Source organism: Podarcis filfolensis, assembly GCF_964270895.1.
Source record: "Podarcis filfolensis genome assembly, chromosome: 3".
Classification (NCBI taxonomy): Eukaryota; Metazoa; Chordata; class Lepidosauria; order Squamata; family Lacertidae; genus Podarcis; species Podarcis filfolensis.
The window spans coordinates 92,899,408-92,918,434 of NC_139606.1; the positions used below are offsets into that span (position 1 = coordinate 92,899,408).

The window sequence follows — 19,027 nt, forward strand, 5'->3', positions numbered from 1 at the left end:
TTTTTATTTAGAAAGGGGGGGTGAGAGGGAATAAACATAAACTCCTTAACGGAGAACAAGCCAGGCAAACGTGACAATGTGAACGGCAGATAAAAACAAACCTTGAGTACACTTGCTGGCCTTCTGCAGTGACAAAGCGGCTCCTTTGATATTTTGTGAATTAACTACCACTTGGAACGGGGAAAATAAATTTTAAAGGCCATACAGTCTTTTTTGTTTGTTAATTGTGACTTATTAGATTTTTTCCAAAGGGGGTTGATGCATTGCCTGTGCATAAACAAAAGTAGCTTGCTTACAACTCCCATCTTCTGCTGTTATGAGTTTATGAGAAAGGAAGCTCAAGGAAGATCAATACATCCTCTGCGTACATTACAAATGACTTGTGACGTAGGTCCACAGGAGCTGTTTTTAGTGGGGGATAGTCCAGTTATTATGGATTTGACATGAACTTGGCCTATTGCCTTCAAGGGAATGAAATGTAGGCATAATTTGGCCTTCCTGTAATTGTCTCTTTAACTTGGCGATCAAGGCTAATTTTTTCCTGTGAAATGAGCCCAAGACGTCACTAGAGCAATGCCCAGATTAATTAATGAGACATAATAATACTCCTAATAAAAGCTCATGATATGAGGCCTCTTCCTTCAGCTCCCCCCTCCCCTCCCCACCCCACATGCTCTCTTAAGAAAACCGCTTTACAGGAATCTGTGAGTCACTTTCCATCAAGGCGCTTTGTCTTTAATTGACGCAAACAATACAGTGGAGACAAATAAGCAGCGTAGAACCATCTGTTTAATTGAGTCCTTGACATTTTATTGCATTTCCCCCAATTGCATATTAAAGGAAGCAAATAGAAAAACACTGGCTAATTATATGCTGTTTACGGATTCTAGATTTACTTTGATTGTATTCCTCTAGATGACGATCCTGCCTTGTTACACGCGTACCTTCTGCTTCCGCCTGCCTTCACGTTGCACGTTTGCATAACAAATCCTTGTTGTGCATTTAGCATATCTCATCCCTGCAAAGCTCTTTGTGCATCTGAAAAGGAAAACAATAATCTTGGGAGGGTAAGAAAGGAGGCAAACTCATGAAAGGTTCCCATATGGCCTGCTGACACTGATCTTAGGAATAGAGCAAGCTGTGCTACATTCCACTTTTTATATTCCTCATATTAATTCAGCTGAAGATACAGCTGAATACAGACAGTTCATTGGATTCTACAATGCTGGTTTGTAAGCGAATGGTCTGTTCAGAATGATGTCAATATTGCACCTGAAAAGAAGACTCATGTGAGATAGCATTGGAATAAGGTTATATTCAGTGCTTTTTTTCTTTTTAAAAAAATGTTTAGGGTACTCTCATTTTCCTCTTTGTACAGTCATACCTCATGTTGTATCCGCTTCAGGTTACGTGTTTTTGTGTTGCGTCCCGCGGCAACCTGGAAATACCGGAATGGGTTACTTCCGGGTTTTGCCGCTCACACATGCACAGAAGTGCTAAATCATGCTGCGCAGGAGCGCAAACCAGGCACTTCGGCTTGCGTCAGTTCCGTGTTAAGGACGGGCCTCCAGAACGGATCCCATCCATAACACGAGGTTCCCCTGTAAAGGGGTACCTCGGGTTACAGACGCTTCAGGTTACAGACGCTTCAGGTTACAGACTCCGCTAACCCGGAAATAGTACCTCAGGTTAAGAACTTTGCTTCAGGATGAGAACAGAAATTGCTAGGCGACGGCACAGCGGTAGCAGGAGGCCCCATTAGCTAAAGTGGTGCTTCAGGTTAAGAACAGTTTCAGGTTAAGAACGGACCTCCAGAACGAATTAAGTTCTTAACCTGAGGTACCACTGTATTGAAATAAAGGTAAAGGTAAAGGGACCCATGATCATTAGGTCCAGTTGTGACCGACTCTGGGGTTGCGGCGCTCATCTCGCTTTATTGGCTGAGGGAGCCAGCGTACAGCTTCCGGGTCATGTGGCCAGCATGACTAAGCCGCTTCTGGCGAACCAGAGCAGCGCACGGAAACGCCGTTTACCTTCCCGCCGGAGCGGTACCTATTTATCTACTTGCACTTTGACATGCTTTTGAACTGCTAGGTTGGCAGGAGCAGGGACCGAGCAACAGGAGCTCACCCCATTGCCAGGATTCGAACCGCCGATCTTCTGATCGGCAAGTCCTAGGCTCTGTGGTTTAACCCACAGCGCCACCCGCGTCCCGCTTGTATTGAAATACTGCCCCTCAATGAGGCCAAACTTAGATCCACAAAATATTTAGGGGTATGCGTACCCCTGCATCCCCCCAGAAAAAAAGCACTGGTTATATTTATTAGAATATAACAAGTGGGAAGAGTTGCCAATCTACATTAACCCAATTAACCAATTCAAAGAAGTAGAGGCCGGTAAGGATTTAGCTAATCCTAGTAGAGAAGCATCTCTCTAGCCTTCTAGGCATGTGATGCAGTCTCAGCCTGTGCCTTCCCAGCTTAGGGTGGGGTGGGGGGGATATGAAATCAACACATGCACTCAGGTCACACTGCGCAGCGTTTGCCTAAAATGCCAGGCCTAAAGAGCATCCACAAGTCCCACCAGGTATAAAGCACTGGCAGATCCCTGAAAGGTGCCCTTAACCCAATAATGCCTCAGTTTCCCAACTATTTTCTCACCCACTGCCTTACCTGCCCATGCTCAATGTCCACCAAGACTACCAGACCACACAACTCCCAGACTGCCCATTGAATTAGTCCCAGCAGTAGGAGAAAAACAGGACAACCCCAAGGCAACTCAAGGATTTCTCCCTCAAAAATTACAAGTCAGCCCCTTCAACAAGACACACCAAAGCCCACACAGAATACAGGGAGGGAGGGAGCTGCAAACTTGCAAGGAGGGATAGCTGGGAGAGGAGCAGTCTTATGAGGCCAAGCTTCCCGCCTTCCCTGTTGACTGTTAGGCCTCAAATGACTTCCTTTGGGGAGCAACTAAAATTCCAGAGTCATCTTTGTTAAGAGGGGAGGGCAAACATATCTCTGCCGTATGTGCAGAAACGACATTCTTGTGATGCATATCTTCTTCCTATGCAGTGGCACTTTTGAATCATAAAAGCATTCTGACAAGAAGTGCTTAGGTATGGAAGTTTGCCTTGAAGAAAGAAAGAAAGAGTGTGTTGTAGCAGATAGTCAGGTAGACCCAATACATTTCAGACCCTCCAAGTGTCCCTATTTTCCAGGGACAGTCCTGGATTTACAGAAGCCATTCCGGTTTCTGATTTGATCCCTGAATGTCCCACTTTTCCTTAGGATGTCCCTATTTTCATCAGAGAAATGTTGGGAGGATATGGCTATTTTCATCGGAGAAATGTTGAAGGGTATAGAGTTATGTGATCCCGCAAGCCAAGGAGATAAGTAACTATAAAACCTCTGAAGGCAGCCCTGTAAAGGGAAGTATTTTAATGCTTAATGTTTTATTATGTTTTTATATATGTAGGAAGCCACCAGAGTGGCTGGGGCAACCCAACCAGATGGGTGGGGTATAAATAATAAAATTATTGTTAATATGATGATGGAATAGGACGTCCTTATTTTCATCAGACAAATGTTGGAGGGTATGACATTTTGCTACCTGAGGTGACAAAATGGCACCCCCACCCACCCCATTCCATATTCAAGCAAGAGGCTTTGTCCAAGTTCAAGGGCATATTCTAGCCAGGCAAGAACACTCAAGGAGGCTGCAAAGCAGGGCCAGGGAGGGGTGTGGCTATTTATAAGAAGAATATTCAGATACCGGTACTTGTCTGCAGTCTGAAAGGGAGCATACAGAAAGAGAAACGCTGTTTAGAGCAGAGCTTTCCAAACTTTTCATGTTGGTGACACACTTCTTAGCCCGCCCTGTGGAACGCCCTCCCATCAGATGTCAAGGAAATAAACAATTATCTGACTTTAGAAAACATCTGAAGGCAGCCCTGTTTAGGGAAGTTTTTGTTTGATGTTTTATCGTGTTTTTCATATTCTGTTGGGAGCTGCCTAGGGTGGGCAGGGTATAAGTAATAAATTATTATTATTATTATTATTATTATTATTATTATTATTATTATTATTATTACTGACTTTTGGCATCACAGAGGTGGACTTTGTCACTGGCAATACCAGTGTTGTGGAATGCCCTCCATGCTGAAACATGGGAGGTTCTATCAGTATTGGCGTTCTGCCAGCTCTTGAAGGCACACCTGTTTGGTCATGCATCCCTCTGAATTATGCTTTATAGTGGGCTTATTCTGGCATATATTTTATGTTTTGATGTAATTGTTTTATTGTGTATGGATATTTTATAATTGATTCGAAGTCATTTTAGAATGCAAGTGGTATAAAAATCAATAACAGTAATTCCAGAAGAGAAAGGCAGAAAGAGAATGGATGTGATGAGAGGGGTTCTTAAGACTGCTTGTGGATTCTCAGAATTATCCTGTACAAAAGAAATGCTTTCTGTTCTGTAGTTTGGCATGGGTCCATTTGTCTTCTTCATTCTTCTGACATTTCCTTATATATGTATTATTATTTGTTTAGCATTTATTTAATGCATCTGCGTTCTTAAGGTGGCTGGCAAGAGTCAATGAAATACATCTATCAAATAATCCTGAAGTAGTCTAAGGAAATACTTTTCCTGATCCTTCCCATTCAGCTTTTTCTGATGTTATGCATGTTGCTCCATGTTTCCTTTTGCTGATATCAGATTCAGCCAACACATGGGGTCTCCTGGAAAAACTACTCTTTCTCTGTGTGTGTGGTGCATTTAAATAAATAAAAAAGGAGGCCAGTTAGCCATTTGTTTTGATAGGGTAAATGCAGAGATGTTGACTTTACAATCAAAAGCATTATGACTCCAAACTTTCCAAACCCAAGTTGCGTGCTTCAGCTAACACCACCAACATGTGCTCTGCATGATTAATAGTGTTTATAAAGTACATAAAAGAATTTTGGAAGAATATGATATAAGGACATTACTATGTTCATTTTTGGTGGGGGGTTTTTTTAAAACCCAACATTATAAATATACAGTTGGACTTTGCTTTCTTGACAAAAGTTATTTATGGAAGAAGAAAAATCAGAAATAAATTAGGCAAGCCATGTGATTTTTCTCAAAATGGAAAAAAAATATAATGCTAACAGTCCAATATCCAGATTTGTGCTGACCATTTTCTTAGCTTGACTGATGTTACTAATGTGGTTCTTCCCCACTCCTCCAAAACAAACAAATAAATAAATAAATAGCTGTTTCTCTCTTTAAGTTCTGCCATTAAACTGTATGGGGATAATTCTTACAAACATAAGAACAGACATGCTGAGTCAACCCAACCATATACATCACTCATCATTTTCCTTACAGACAGTAGACCAATATGCCCAAGAAGGGAGCACAAGCAGAGAGTGATAGGTGTCCTTCTGATGTTTATAGCAGGGAATAGATGGCAGAGGGAGAGATTGGTCTGCAGGCCTCTCCATTAGCTCAGCCGAGAGACCAGCAACTGTTGGTTTCAAGTGAATAGGGATACATGGTTATTAATAAATGTTTCTATGCTTTCTAAACATACTTCATTGGGAAACCATCTAAGGAAATTACAAACCATCGTAGTACTAATAAACATTATTTACACTTACTAAAATTTACAGCAGAAATGATCAAACATACACATAATTCAAATAAAGTTTACTTTATTACAATCATTAAATGTTTACTCACATGTTAAGTCTTGTCAGGATTTAGCATAGAAACAGTGAAGAATATGAAGCAGGCAGTGCAGTGATACTTATAAGTTACTTTCTACATACCTAAGTACTTAAGATACTGCGTGCTTTCTGGAGAGAGCAAACAACATTCCCATTCCCATCAACAGGCAAATGAAAAAGAGGTAAGGAGGAAATAGTAGGGCTTAAAATCCTTTGTCTAAGTTCCCCAGGAAATGACATCACAGAGGTGTCCTCTCTAGGAATTCAGCTCTCTGTGAGGCTTAACCCCTTTATACAGTAAATATAAACTGTCATTTTGGCTGCAGATTTTCTCCACAAAATGAGACCCAGCTGAAAAGTGTCAGCCTGTTAAACATGGCAAGCTGAGGATGGGGGATCAGAGCACCATGTGGGCTGACAGGATGAATCTAGGACTGTGGCCATGGGAGAAACGGGTCCCTCTTGGAGTGTAAAGCTGGAAGCCCCAGCAACATAGGCTCAGATTGTATACATGTGTAAATAGACCATATATTTGATAAAGACACCACAGTTTCTGCTGTGTTTCCATTTGCAAAGGAAACATGAACCCCAAGTAAGTGCCTGGACTCCTGGGATCTTGCACTGCTTTGGAGATTGGGGTGGCACATAACAATATAAGAAGAAGAAGAATATAACAATAATATAACATAACATAATAATATTATATATATATATATATATATATATATATATATATATATATATAGTAACATATAATTATATATAATATAATATATGTTGCTTTGATTAGGCATTGAAGAGTGCAATGTAAATGTTAGAAATAATTTTCAGAAAAAATAATCTCATATCATTATCTTGAAGCTCTCATATGAACTATTTATTATGAATTTGGTCAATATACATGTGTATGTTAATCAGTTTATCCTGCCACTTTTCGGTGAGTCTGAAATTTGCAAGTAATAGACACATCCTTTGGTCATTAGTCTTGAGCTAGCTGCCCTTTTGCTGATTTTTAAAAGCCCCAGGGGAAGAAGAGAAACATTTATAAAGGCATTCTAATCTTTAACATAAGCTGAGCCTTTGATTGTAAAATGTATCATTTGGTCATCTTGGTTTTTAAAATGCAGCCCCATTCCCTAAATCCATCAGTTGTTGCAGCTGTTCTGTCTTTAGCACCTGTAAGTTTACCCCTGAGAGGCTCCAGACCTAACGAAAATATTTTATAGGCATCAGGTCCAATGGCTGGATGTTCAAGCATTGTTTTTTCAAATAAATGTACTCCCCACCAGATTAGTCAACCAGAGAGACACAATGGTACCAAAAGACCCATGAACTAAAGAATCTGAATTGAAACAGTCTGGACTCCTTTGACGAAAATAGGCAAATAAAATAAAATAATTACTAAACCATTTAATGGGTGTCTAATTCCTGCTTTAAACTCCAGGGCTCCTTTAAAAACAACCTTCAGTTACTCTGTCATGAAGAAGAAACAGATTTTTGGTAAGTACGCGCAACACCTGAGTGTTCAAAAGTGCATTCTTAAGTGTTTTCATCCTGCAGTAAAGGTAAAGGGACCCCTGACCATTAGGTCCAGTCGTGGCCGACTCTGGGGTTGCGGCGCTCATCTCGCTTTATTGGCCAAGGGAGCCGGCGTACAGCTTCCGGGTCATGTGGCCAGCATGACTAAGCCACTTCTGGCGAACCAGAGCAGCTCACGGAAACGCCGTTTACCTTCCCGCCGGAGCGGTACCTATTTATCTACTTGCTCTTTGACGTGCTTTCGAACTGCTAGGTTGGCAGAAGCAGGGACCGAGCAACGGGAGCTCACCCTGTCGCGGGGATTCGAACCGCCGACCTTCTGATCGGTAAGCCCTAGGCTCTGTGGTTTAACCCACAGCGCCACCCGCGCCCCTATATATCCTACTAAATACTATACTATATATATATATATATATATATATATATATATATATATATATATATCTCCCTATTGTTGTTGTTGTTTAGTCGTTTAGTCGTGTCCGACTCTTCGTGACCCCATGGACCAGAGCACGCCAGGCACTCCTGTCTTCCACTGCCTCCCGCAGTTTGGTCAGACTCATGCTGGTAGCTTCGAGAACACTATCCAACCATCTCGTCCTCTGTCGTTCCCTTCTCCTTGTCTCCTTGTGCCCTCCATCTTTCCCAACATCAGGGTCTTTTCCAGTGAGTCTTCTCTTCTCATGAGGTGGCCAAAGTATTGGAGTCTCAGCTTCCAGTGAGCACTCAGGGCTGATTTCTTTAAGAATGGATAGGTTTGATTTTCTTGCAGTCCATGGGACTCTCAAGAGTCTCCTCCAGCACCATAATTCAAAAGCAACAATTCTTCGGCGATCAGCTGTCTAGGTTTGCCATCGTCTTTCTCCCAAGGAGCAGGCGTCTTTTAATTTCATGACTGCTGTCACCATCTGCAGTGATCATGGAGCCCAAGAAAGTAAAATCTCTCACTGCCTCCATTTCTTCCCCTTCTATTTGCCAGCGTACAACTTCTGGGTCATGTGGCCAGCATGACTAAGCCGCTTCTGGTGAACCAGAGCAAAGGTGCTGTAACTGAGCAGTGGCGTAGCGTGGGGGGTGCAGGGGGGGCCGGCCGCACCGGGCGCAACATCTGGGGTTAGGGCAAATCCACGGGTTAGGGGGCGCAAATCACTTGCCATACCCCGGGTGCTGACAACCCACGCTACGCCACTGTAACTGAGTTCCGGCTGGGGAAAAAAGCCCTGCAAAAAAGCACATGTTCATGCAATTAACATCACATTTCATTTGGCCCAAAGATTAAGCATTCAGTAAATTTATTATATCTGTGCCCAACAATTGGTACAGTCCTATGCATTTAACTGGCTCTGCAGAACTAACTTTAGTGGCTGGAGGATTCCATAATTAAGGTGCAAGCAATTTGCTGCGCAATCCTGTATATCTACTCAAGAGGTCAGTCCCATTGACTTCACTAGAATGTAGCTCCAGGTCAGTGGGGACAACACTGCAGCCTCAAAGCCCTGTTGATTTCACTGAGAAAATCACGCTTAATGTCCACCAAATCATGTTTTTAATTTTCTGTGTCCCTGAAAAAAGCTGGGATTTTGGATACTATCTTGGATCAAAAAGCTGTCATTTGCTTTTCCATGCTTATTTTTATTCTGATTCGAGATTACGCTGGTTTTGTACACATATTATATTGTAGAACAGTTGATGTGTATATGGGAAAGAACAGGATCACGCCTGCAGCCACCCTTCCCCGGCCAACGCATTCAGTATAACACATTCACTGAGCCTAAGTGCATCTAATTTGACTGTACACATGTGCTCAGTCTTTTCATTTCTTGGAATTAAACTGCTCTTCCTCTATGAGGAAGAGATTGCATCTTTTTAGTAGAATTATTTATAGCCCCCCTCCCCCCTATCACCAGTTCCATGGAAAACTTCACATTTCATGTGCAAAAATCTCCATATTGCAGCCTTGCAGTTCTAAAACACACAGGGTTGTAGCAACACCAAAAAAAAAAAAATGCTCTGAAGTAGACCCATTGAAATAAATGGACTTAAGCTAGTTGATTTCAGTGGGTTGCCTCCTGAGTATGACAGATCCAATCAACTAGTATTTACTGTTTTCCCTCTTTATTGCCTCTTTTGCATTGGTGTCTTTGCAGGGCTGCTTTAAAATCCTCTATAGAGTACGGAGATCATTGGATGACTTCATTATGTAACATAAAATCACCATCCATCATTTTCCTCTAAAGGGGAAGTATAGGGAGCTGACGACATTATTAAGCAATATATTATCAGAGACACCGTAAGGATTTTTCGGAATCTCTTATAGAGGCCTCTAAAACAAGCTGCTTGCAACACCTGGTGCTTATTTATTTCCTGGACCAAATCTCAAACCATTGTTAGAGTTCCCAGTGGAAGATATTTATGGTTTTAGGTTTTCGAGCAGGCAAAGCCTTCTTTAAGAAGAGGGGCTATGTGTATTGGATAGAAAGTGAGAAGATTCTAGATTAATAAATCCCCTCTTTATCTGAACAGATCTGAGCAGATTAATGGCTTTGGTTGCTTCTAAGCTATTATTGTGCACAGTTAATTACATGTGAGCAGCAAGCCCCAGATAGTGGAAGAAGCTGTACATTAATACACATTCGAAATTGAAAGGTATATTCATTGTCAGGGAGCAGCTGGGATCTTCCATTCATCAGCAAGACCCATAGGGAAGAACATCTGTAAAATACACATCTGGGTACTCATCTGTCTCATGCCTTCACTCTCCATGTGTTATGTCAAAGCTCCTCAACCAGGGCATTCAACCTCAGCTGCTGGTTGTGGACTCTCCAACTTATTCAGCTGCACCAGTTGTGTGTTCATATTCCCATCCGGCAATTTAGTCATTGCTGTTCTCCATTAATGGGGGCAGGAGGGTTGTCCAGGATTCTAGAGGCCAATGGCACATGGTACTGAATGCTTCATTGATGGAGACACGAATCTTTCCCCAACCTTCAACAGCAAGTTCGGAACAGTAGAGTGCAGGAAGAGACATTAACACTTCCTCACCAAAGAAATACCCCACCCCCTCCCCAAGCACCCAGTGGCATCAGTGATCTGCCTCACCTCCAAACCTGCAGTTTGCCAAAGGTAGACTCACCTTTAAATGCAGACCAGGTCAAATTTCTCCTCCATCTCTTGGGCTCTTGGGGAAAGCCCTGAGGTGGAAATAGCCTTTCCGCCTTTGGATCTTAATAGCACCTTCTTCACACTATTTTCTCTCACCGCGAAGGTGCCTTTGAGCCTTCATTCTAAGCTTATTCACCCTCATTCTAAACTGTGGGAGTTTTAAAAGCATAATTCAGAATTGATGGTATTAATTTCTCTTTGTGGGAGAATCCTATGGGACTGAAACAAAGCAACACGAGTCAGTTATCTTCCCATGTTGTGATTTTTGGTAACTGTAGACATTGTTTAAGAATCAGCTATTCCTGTTTCTTCACATAACATAGCCTTGGAATAACTCCAACAGTATACATTCAAACCATGTCCATCACATTATATTTAGCTGGAAATCCCCCTATTTCATATCTCTGTCTGGTTATTACTTTTGCTTTTGACAATTGCATGGTGAGCAAAAAGTACCTGAGAACATGATGGAAGGCACGAACTACTTTAAGAAACCCAAAATCCTGTGGTTTAACACCAGGCTATACTTGCCTTGTCAAAAGAGCGAAAGATTCAAATGAATTAAAATCAGTATTGGCATGTAAGTTATTGTTCTCTGAGTGCTGAGGTGAGTAATGGGGCAGACTAAGCCAATTAGGTTGATGTGGCCATACACTTTTGAAAGTGTCACAGGACTTACTTTATGTGTGGTGAGTGAACACATATAGATATGGCTACCAGTGGTGGGTGAAATCTCATCACTCAGTTTAGGATTGCTGCACCTTCTTACATTCTTAAGAGAACCCTGTGTGTACTCCAAGTCCCAGCCAGCATGGCCAATGGTCAGGGATGATGGGAACTGCAGTCCAAAGCATCTAAGAAAAACCTTCTGGATCATGGCAGTGGCTCATCTCCTGCAGTTTCCAGCAATTGGTAAGGCACCAGGTTGGGGAAAGGTGATGTAATAATAATAATAATAATAATAATAATAATAATAATAATATATTATTATTATTATTATTATTATTATTATTATTATTATTATTTATACCCCGCCCATCTGGCTGAGTTTCCCCAGCCACTCTGGGCAGCTTCCAATCAAGTGTTAAAAACAATACAGCATTAAATATTAAAAACTCCCCTAAACAGGGCTGCCTTCAGATGTCTTCTAAAGAGAAGATAGCTGCTTATTTCCTTCACATCTGAAGGGAGGGTGTTCCACAGGGCGGGCGCCACTACCAAGAAGGCCCTCTGTCTGGTTCCCTGTAACCTCACTTCTCGCAATGAGGGAACCGCCAGAAGGCCCTCGGAGCTGGACCTCAGTGTCTGGGCTGAACGATGGTGGTGGAGATGCTCTTTGTCCCGACCTTCAGATGAATGTGTGGATGTCAGTGCAATTGATCTCCCTCCCTCCCCCTTCGCACATTCAAAAAATGACTGAAAGGGGTTCTTCTCTCCTCCTAATCCATCTACAGGTTTTCTTTGTGGCTTTAAGCGCGGTAAGAATTGCAAAGGCCTTTGGCAACCGCGACGCAGAAATTATTGCTCTAGAAAGAAAGCAATCTTTATGAGGGCTTCATCAGAAGCACATGTATCTAAGTATTAGGAATATATTATTCCACAGGACTTGGCGACGGCCCAGAAGCTGGAGCGCTGCGCACAACATTGGCCCGTGCAATTTGAGAAGCTGCTGAGCATCCCAAACAAGAGCAGCAACGATAAGAGATAGCAAGAAAGGTTGAAGAGCTTGTCATGTTTAGCTTAGGGGCCTGAAGGCTCCAGGGTGATGGTGATATAATGGTTCTCAGATCTTTGAAAGTAAGCTGCAAGCAGGATGGCAAACAACTGTTGGCTGAGTGGAATTTGACTGCATAGCCCATAAATGATGACTGAACTGTCAAACCTTTGGGATTAAATACCAGAGTCTTCAAACCATCAGAATATTTAAATCAATCTTCACCAGCCCAGTGCTGCACTGGCTAAGGCTGATGGAAGTTGTAGTCCAAAACATATGGAAGGTACTCTGGAAGGCTGGTGAAGGTTGGTTTAAACTAGGTATCTTTTTGTACGTTCTTTCATATGTGGTGGACCTGTAAAAGGGTAAAATATTATTGGGAAGTAATTGATAATGAACTGAAAAAAATGTTTAAAAGCACCTTTCCAAAACCAAAAACCAGAGTTATTTTTATTGGGGATAATTCAGATGGAAATTCCCAGGTGTCAAAAAAAGGTTATTTATGTATGCCACTATGGCAGCCCATGTTTTGTTAGCCCAAAAATGGAAAACGAGCAAGGTCCGAACCAAAGAAAAATGGCAACTTAGCTGGAAGACTCAAGATCTACCCACTCTGGAAGAATGGCAGATGAAGTTGATTGACTGTATGGGACTGGCAGAAATGACCGGCAGAATCCGCAACCAGGGAGAAGAGTCGGCAGAAGAAGATTGGAAGAAATTTAAGGACTATTTACAGAAATACTACAAAATTAATGAACTCTGAAAAGATGCTGGATTGAACTTATGTGGTCTCTAGCTGTTATGATAAAGAAAACAGGGATTAAAATTGTTTAAGTCATAAAATTTAAAAAGTTGAGTGGAAAATAAGGTGTTAATTAAAAGGAATGTTAAGAGATTAGGATTTGCTGGATTAACAATTTGAACTAGAAAACAAGAAGGGGAGGTATGAGGAAGTTAAAGAAACATGTTACTGAAAAATTGTTATTGAAATTGATTTGTTTTTAATATTTTTCTTTTTCTTTTTGTGTTTGCATAAAATTGGAAAACTTAATAAATATTTATAAAAAAGAAAAGAAAAATGGCAACTTAGACTGATGGAATATGCGCAGCTTGCAGATCTAACTTACAGAATAAGAGAACTAAGAAAAACATTCTTTTAAAAAGATTGGAAAATGTTTATTGAATATATGAGGGGGAACTGCGTACAATTGAAAACGCTGGCAGCATTAAGATAAATTCAACAGTGTAAATAATCTTTGATGGAAGTAATGATGGAATACTGAATGGTTTAGTTTATATAAAATATGCAGGGATTTATGCTATGCAAAATGAACCATGGGGAGAGAAGAAGAGAAGTCACTGATATTTTAAGATTGTTTAAACGAATATTCTAAATTGTAAAACAGAAAATTTTAAAATTAAACAAACCAACAATGTATTTTTTGTACAATATCCCTGGGAAAGATGTTATATATTGGCATGTCCCATCACTCCAGTGGCATTTGTGGCATAGGAAGCTGCCTTCTACTAAGTCAGACCGTTGGTCTATCTAGCTCAGTATTGTCTGCACTGATTGGCAGCAGCTCTCTGAAGTTTCAGACAAGGCTCTCTCCTAGCCCTACCTAGTTGTGTCCAGTCCCAGTAGCAACTGGCCATTCTTGCTGCTTAGAGCAGCTGCAATCTGTGTTTGTGGAGGGAACTTTCAAAACAGGCATTGGGAACCTGTGGCCCTCCTGATGTTGCTGAACTACAACTCCCATCAGCCCAGCAAGCATGGCCAGTGGTTGGGGATAATGAGAACTGTAGTTGTAGCAACATCTGGAGGGCTAAAGGTTGCTCACACCTGTTTAAACTATTAAAGGCAGTCCTTGGGCCATCTTGTAAACATTTGTCATTTGGGGGTGTATTTTGGAGCGTGTGTTTTTAAAAACTGCAGATTGAAATGGATGGTATGGATGGTGTTTTTCTTTTTTCCAGATAGGAAAAAGAAATTATCCAAAAGCAAGAAGGAAGCAAGGACATGAAGGGGACGGCCAAATGCTGTCTGCTGGTTGGAAGATGTTGAAGAAATTCCCTGTGGAAAAACAACAAAGAAAGGTACCAGGAAACAAAGTATTATTTTCATGTTCTGCCATTAGCTTGCCACCTGTTAGCTGTGATCATTACCTAGAGCTGAAAGGGGAAAGGCTAATCTCTTGCACATTTAGATCAACAAACTCAAACAAAACCTGCCTAATTATCCCATTGAACCTGTGTCAGTTTTTTAAATCCAGCTCCCTTTCCCAGCTTGGCTGCAAGCCAAGCCCAGCAAGCTGGTGTCCATAAGCCGCATGCTAATGACAATGTCCTTTCATTCCAGGAATGATATAATTGCCAAAAGCAGTTTACAGACTCATTATTTTTATGGTCATATTTCAGAGGAAGAGTCAAAGGTCAGTCTAGGGTTTGCTTGGGAGCGTATTGGATCTTGCCTATTGAGAGCATGCAGCAGCAGCAGCAGCACACCAGCTCCCAAAGAGCAAAGTGTTATCCCCGGGTTAGCCAGGATTCCCACTGTCACAGCAATGACAACCTAAGAATGATTCAGGTGGTCACAGCCCATTGCTTATCCGTACTTAAAGAAAATCCCCCTATGATGTGAAAACAAATAATTCATTTTGATGTTGAATTGAGCACGAGCGTTTTGTCCAGATAAATTCGACGTGCTTTATTTAGTACACTTTTATTCTGCTGTTCATCATAATAATAATGTTGTCACATTTTTTTGCCAGTTTTGGGGGGGAGAGGGAAGGGGAAGTGCTGAACCATTTGTGTGAATGTTCTTGCGAGTATGAATGAGATTGCCCTGCCCACATTCTGTTTCTACCCCACATTCAGATATATTTGTTCAGGAAGGGTATTTCACCACACACACACACACACACACACACACACACACACCAAGAATGTCCACATGGGTGGATTCCACAGCTCCAAAGTATCATTTTTCACCAAATCATTTATATCGGTTTTTAACTGAAGCTAACCAAGGCAAGTTCTCATTTCATTGTTTCCTACTTTCCTAGGCAAAGGAGATACAAGAAGGGAGAGCACGAGATCAAGTGGGTGTGAAAGGAAGATCAGAAAGGGGAACAAGCTGCTAGTTAAATGTAGGCAATGTGGAGCCCTCCTGAACTCGGTTGGACTACAACTCCCATCATCCCTGACCAACGGCCATACTGGCTGGAGCCAGTGGGAGTTGGAGTCCAGCTACATCTGGAGGGCACTATATCGGCCAGATGTGTACTAGGTCATTGCAAAACCCGATAACCAGAATCCTGTGGTCATGATGGTGGTGATTGATTGTGACTCTTAGCAGTAGTGTTGTTTAGTTTTGAATGTGGCTTTCCTATTGCATTTCTTATGTTGATTGCTTTTTTGCTGGGACTTGTAAACTGAGAGATTTCTGTTGAAAGCTGAAGTAAATAAATAGATAGATTTGGGGTGTAAAATTCAGGACTGGCAAAACACGGCACTGCAGAATTCTGTTCCCACAAGAAGCAGTGGTGGCCACCATCTTTGATGGTTTTGAAAGAGGATTGGGCAAATTCATGGAGGGTAAGCCTATCAGTGGCTACTAGCTGCGATATCTATACTCTGTTCTCCATGGTGAGGGGCAGCAATGCTTCTGAAATACCAGTAGCTGGAGACCACGGGAGGGGAGACAGCTCTTGTGCTCAGGTCCTGCTTGTGGGCTTTGCCTAGGCATCTGGTTGCCCCCCCCCCAACAATATGATACTGTGATAGATCACCCTTTGGCCTCTTCTTGTGTTCTTACATTCTTACATTTCCATTTCAGACAGCAGAGATCAATGCTGAAGACCAAATATTCACTCTGTTTGGAGAATATTTGTCTTCTACTTTTGCTTGGGAGAACTGGGGCAGGGGGTTGTTTCAACTCCAGGACTGCAGAAGTGGGCAAATGGTATCTGCTGTAAAACCATAGTTGAATTATAATAAAACAATACCTCAGTGGTATATTATATAATAAAATGAAAACAGCATATTAACTGAAACAGTAAAACTGTAATTAAATGCATACATCCCTTACAGTGCAAGCTTATAATGTCTACTCAGAAGTAAGCCTCATTGACCTCAAGGGGACTTACTCCCAGGTAAGAATGGGTATAGGGTTGCAGCCTTAATGTCCCAAAGCATGTTGGCTAACTTTATAGATCCTCTGCCATCTGCAGTTAATTACTGTAGTTTTACTATTAGCAGGTCAATAAACTTTTGATCACCTCTTTATTCTTTTATTGGGTTCTGTGCCAGCTTATGTTTCAATGTGAGGTTCAGTAACAAGTTTTTCCCTGAAATAGGGAAAATTAATAATTTTGAGGTGTTTGACATGTTTCAAGGGCAGGGATTATATATGCTGCTTTGGGTGATGGAACTAATCATTTGTTTATTTTTTTGCCAAGGGAATTCTGTAAAATGCCATGTGCACTGACAACAATCGGATTAAAACACTATTAATAACCTCTGCAGTTCAAGCTTGTTCCTCAATGACAGTTCAACAAGGCAAGCCTGTGATTATCAACTCACAGGTAAGCTCCACTGTGTTCAATGGGATTTACGCACAGGAAAGTGTGCATACCTCAGCCTAAGTGTACATAACTCTGGACACAAGAGTTTCAACCTGCAAACAGAATTTTCTCAGATATTCAAGGGCAGTATCCTGTTCTCACAGTGGCCAACCACATGCCCAAGAGAAGCACACAAGCACATCCTGAACAGTAGTGCGTTGTAGCTCTTGAACAGAAAAAGAGAAATATTACTGATGTTGACGTTACAGTTTACATTTTACCTACAATTTACACTGGGTACCTATGGAATATCAGTTACTTGATTTTGGCAGCATATAAATAGTTGAAATGTTACCCTGGAAGAATTGCTTCTTGTATTATTATTATTATTAAGCAATTTAAAGAGGCATAATTCTGTTTCACTGTTGCTAATCGAAGGCTTTGTATTGCGATTCTTGTTGGTGTTGGATCAGAGCCTCGGTTTTTACTGTGTGCTGCACTCTCAGGACAATAAAGATTAGTGTGTTTAAATTGGTTAAGGCTAAAGAAACAAGTGAGGAAACCAAATCCTTGCCACATCCATAGTAAAGATGAAATCCACACACACACACACACACACACACACACACACACACACAGCTCATGCAAACACATACAAACCAGTCCCCACTCAACAAAACAAAAGCTGTTTGCCCCCTCCCTCCTTCATATCTGAAACCCATTATTCTGTGAGTGTAAACCTAAATAATAATAATTAATTATAAGTAAATAAGCTGGAACTCTCACCAAACTCTGTGTCTGTGTTTCAACTGAGATGTATCATTTGACTGAGGGCATTTTAATGTTTGGTGTCTGTTTCAATGAGGTCATCAGATGTGCTGGAGGATAAGAAGCCTGGATGTTTTTAAGGTGGTGCATTGGAGGGATTTTTTTGCCTAATGTTGGGGGTTTTTCCCCCCTCACCAAAACAACTATTAAAAGTACAGGGTCCCTGTCTTATGTTATGTTTGCTAATCCTACGCATTCCAGTTTGAACTGGTTTTATGAATTGTTTTATTTTATTTTAAATGTTTAGAATCCACCCTTCTTCTATAGCAAGGGTGGGAAATCTTTTCAAGCCCTTGTGGACAACTTTCTGGGGGCCACATATTGGAAGTGGGCAGGGGCAGCTGCAAAAGTGAGTGGACTTTCACCTTTTTACATTGCAGTCAGGATAAAAATCAAAGGATATTACACACACAACATACATCTCTCCATCCTCCTTTCAGGCAAATCCGGCAAGAAGGAATTCCTCTGGGGTAATTTTTTTAATATTCTCCTGAACTGTAGAGGGGATTTCTCCTGGAGAACATTCAGTGAAATGGTCTGCCCAAGTTCACCATCTGTGGAACCAGTCTTAATATCGTTTAATCTCATGTTAATATTGTTCAAGGAAGCAACAGAGGTGCCCCTTCACTCTTTCCGGTTCCCCTATATTAGCCATGGCTTACTTCATCCACCAATATGAACTGGAAATAAAGCTTAATCCAACGATACATGAGCCTGAATTTCTCAGAGGAGAATTTTCCAGGGGAAAATGTCTGAGATTCTCTCCCCGTTTCATATCTGACAAAATTCCACCCGCCCCACCATGAATGCTTCAAATAATGTGGAGAACTTTTGGAGGCCATTTTCATTCAACCCAAATCTAGAGATCAATGAACACAGCATTCACAAAAAGCTGGTGGCACCTTTTAATTTTACTACTTTTCCTTTCCGCTTTCTCCCCTTCCCTCTGAGCCCCCTCCCAAATGCTTATAAGATTGTTGTTGAGAGCTAAGTCATCTAGTTGCAACTACTTTCTGTTGCTTATGAGTGCTTTCAAATGGGAAGGGAGTCTTAATGTGATACCGGAAAGGGCATTAGATAAATAAACAGGTCTTTGGTTCTGACATTTCCTGGAAGCTTAAGATCATTAACTGAGGGGTCCCCACTCATCTTAACGCTTTGCCCATTAACAGGTACATTTGAGTCTTTCCTAGGGAATTCACCAGCCTCTTCTCATTCTCGGGGCGAATGGTTTGCGAGTGACATGCCGTATGGTGTGTGTTAACTGACTTACTCCCAAAGGGACACCGATATGCCCTTAATTAGGATGTTGGAAGCATCAAGTGAAGCCTTCTGAGATGGCATCAGGAAACGAGGTGAGGAACTGTGGCTGCTCGCAGCCTATTTGTTTATAGTACTTATTTATTTATTTTTAAGATTGCTCACCCCACCTTTCACCATAAGATCCCACAGCGGGTTACAGCGAGGGAAAATACCATTTTAAAAGCAGATGAAACCATCGCAAT

The 19,027-nt window shown here is 41.5% G+C and overlaps 1 long non-coding RNA gene across 3 annotated transcripts in view; it reads left to right on the plus strand.

The window, feature by feature from the left end:
- Positions 1 to 17,872, plus strand: part of LOC310758855 — a 45,471-nt gene extending 27,599 nt beyond the window's left edge. For 2 of the 3 annotated variants that reach the window (XR_014546012.1, XR_014546014.1), the window contains exons 2-4: positions 14,107 to 14,226; positions 15,195 to 16,715; positions 17,770 to 17,872. This is a non-coding gene — a long non-coding RNA (uncharacterized lncRNA). The remainder of the gene's footprint in view (positions 1 to 14,106; positions 14,227 to 15,194; positions 16,716 to 17,769) is intronic. The other variant, XR_014546013.1, reaches the window with a different exon arrangement.
- Positions 17,873 to 19,027: the final 1,155 nt, after the last annotated feature.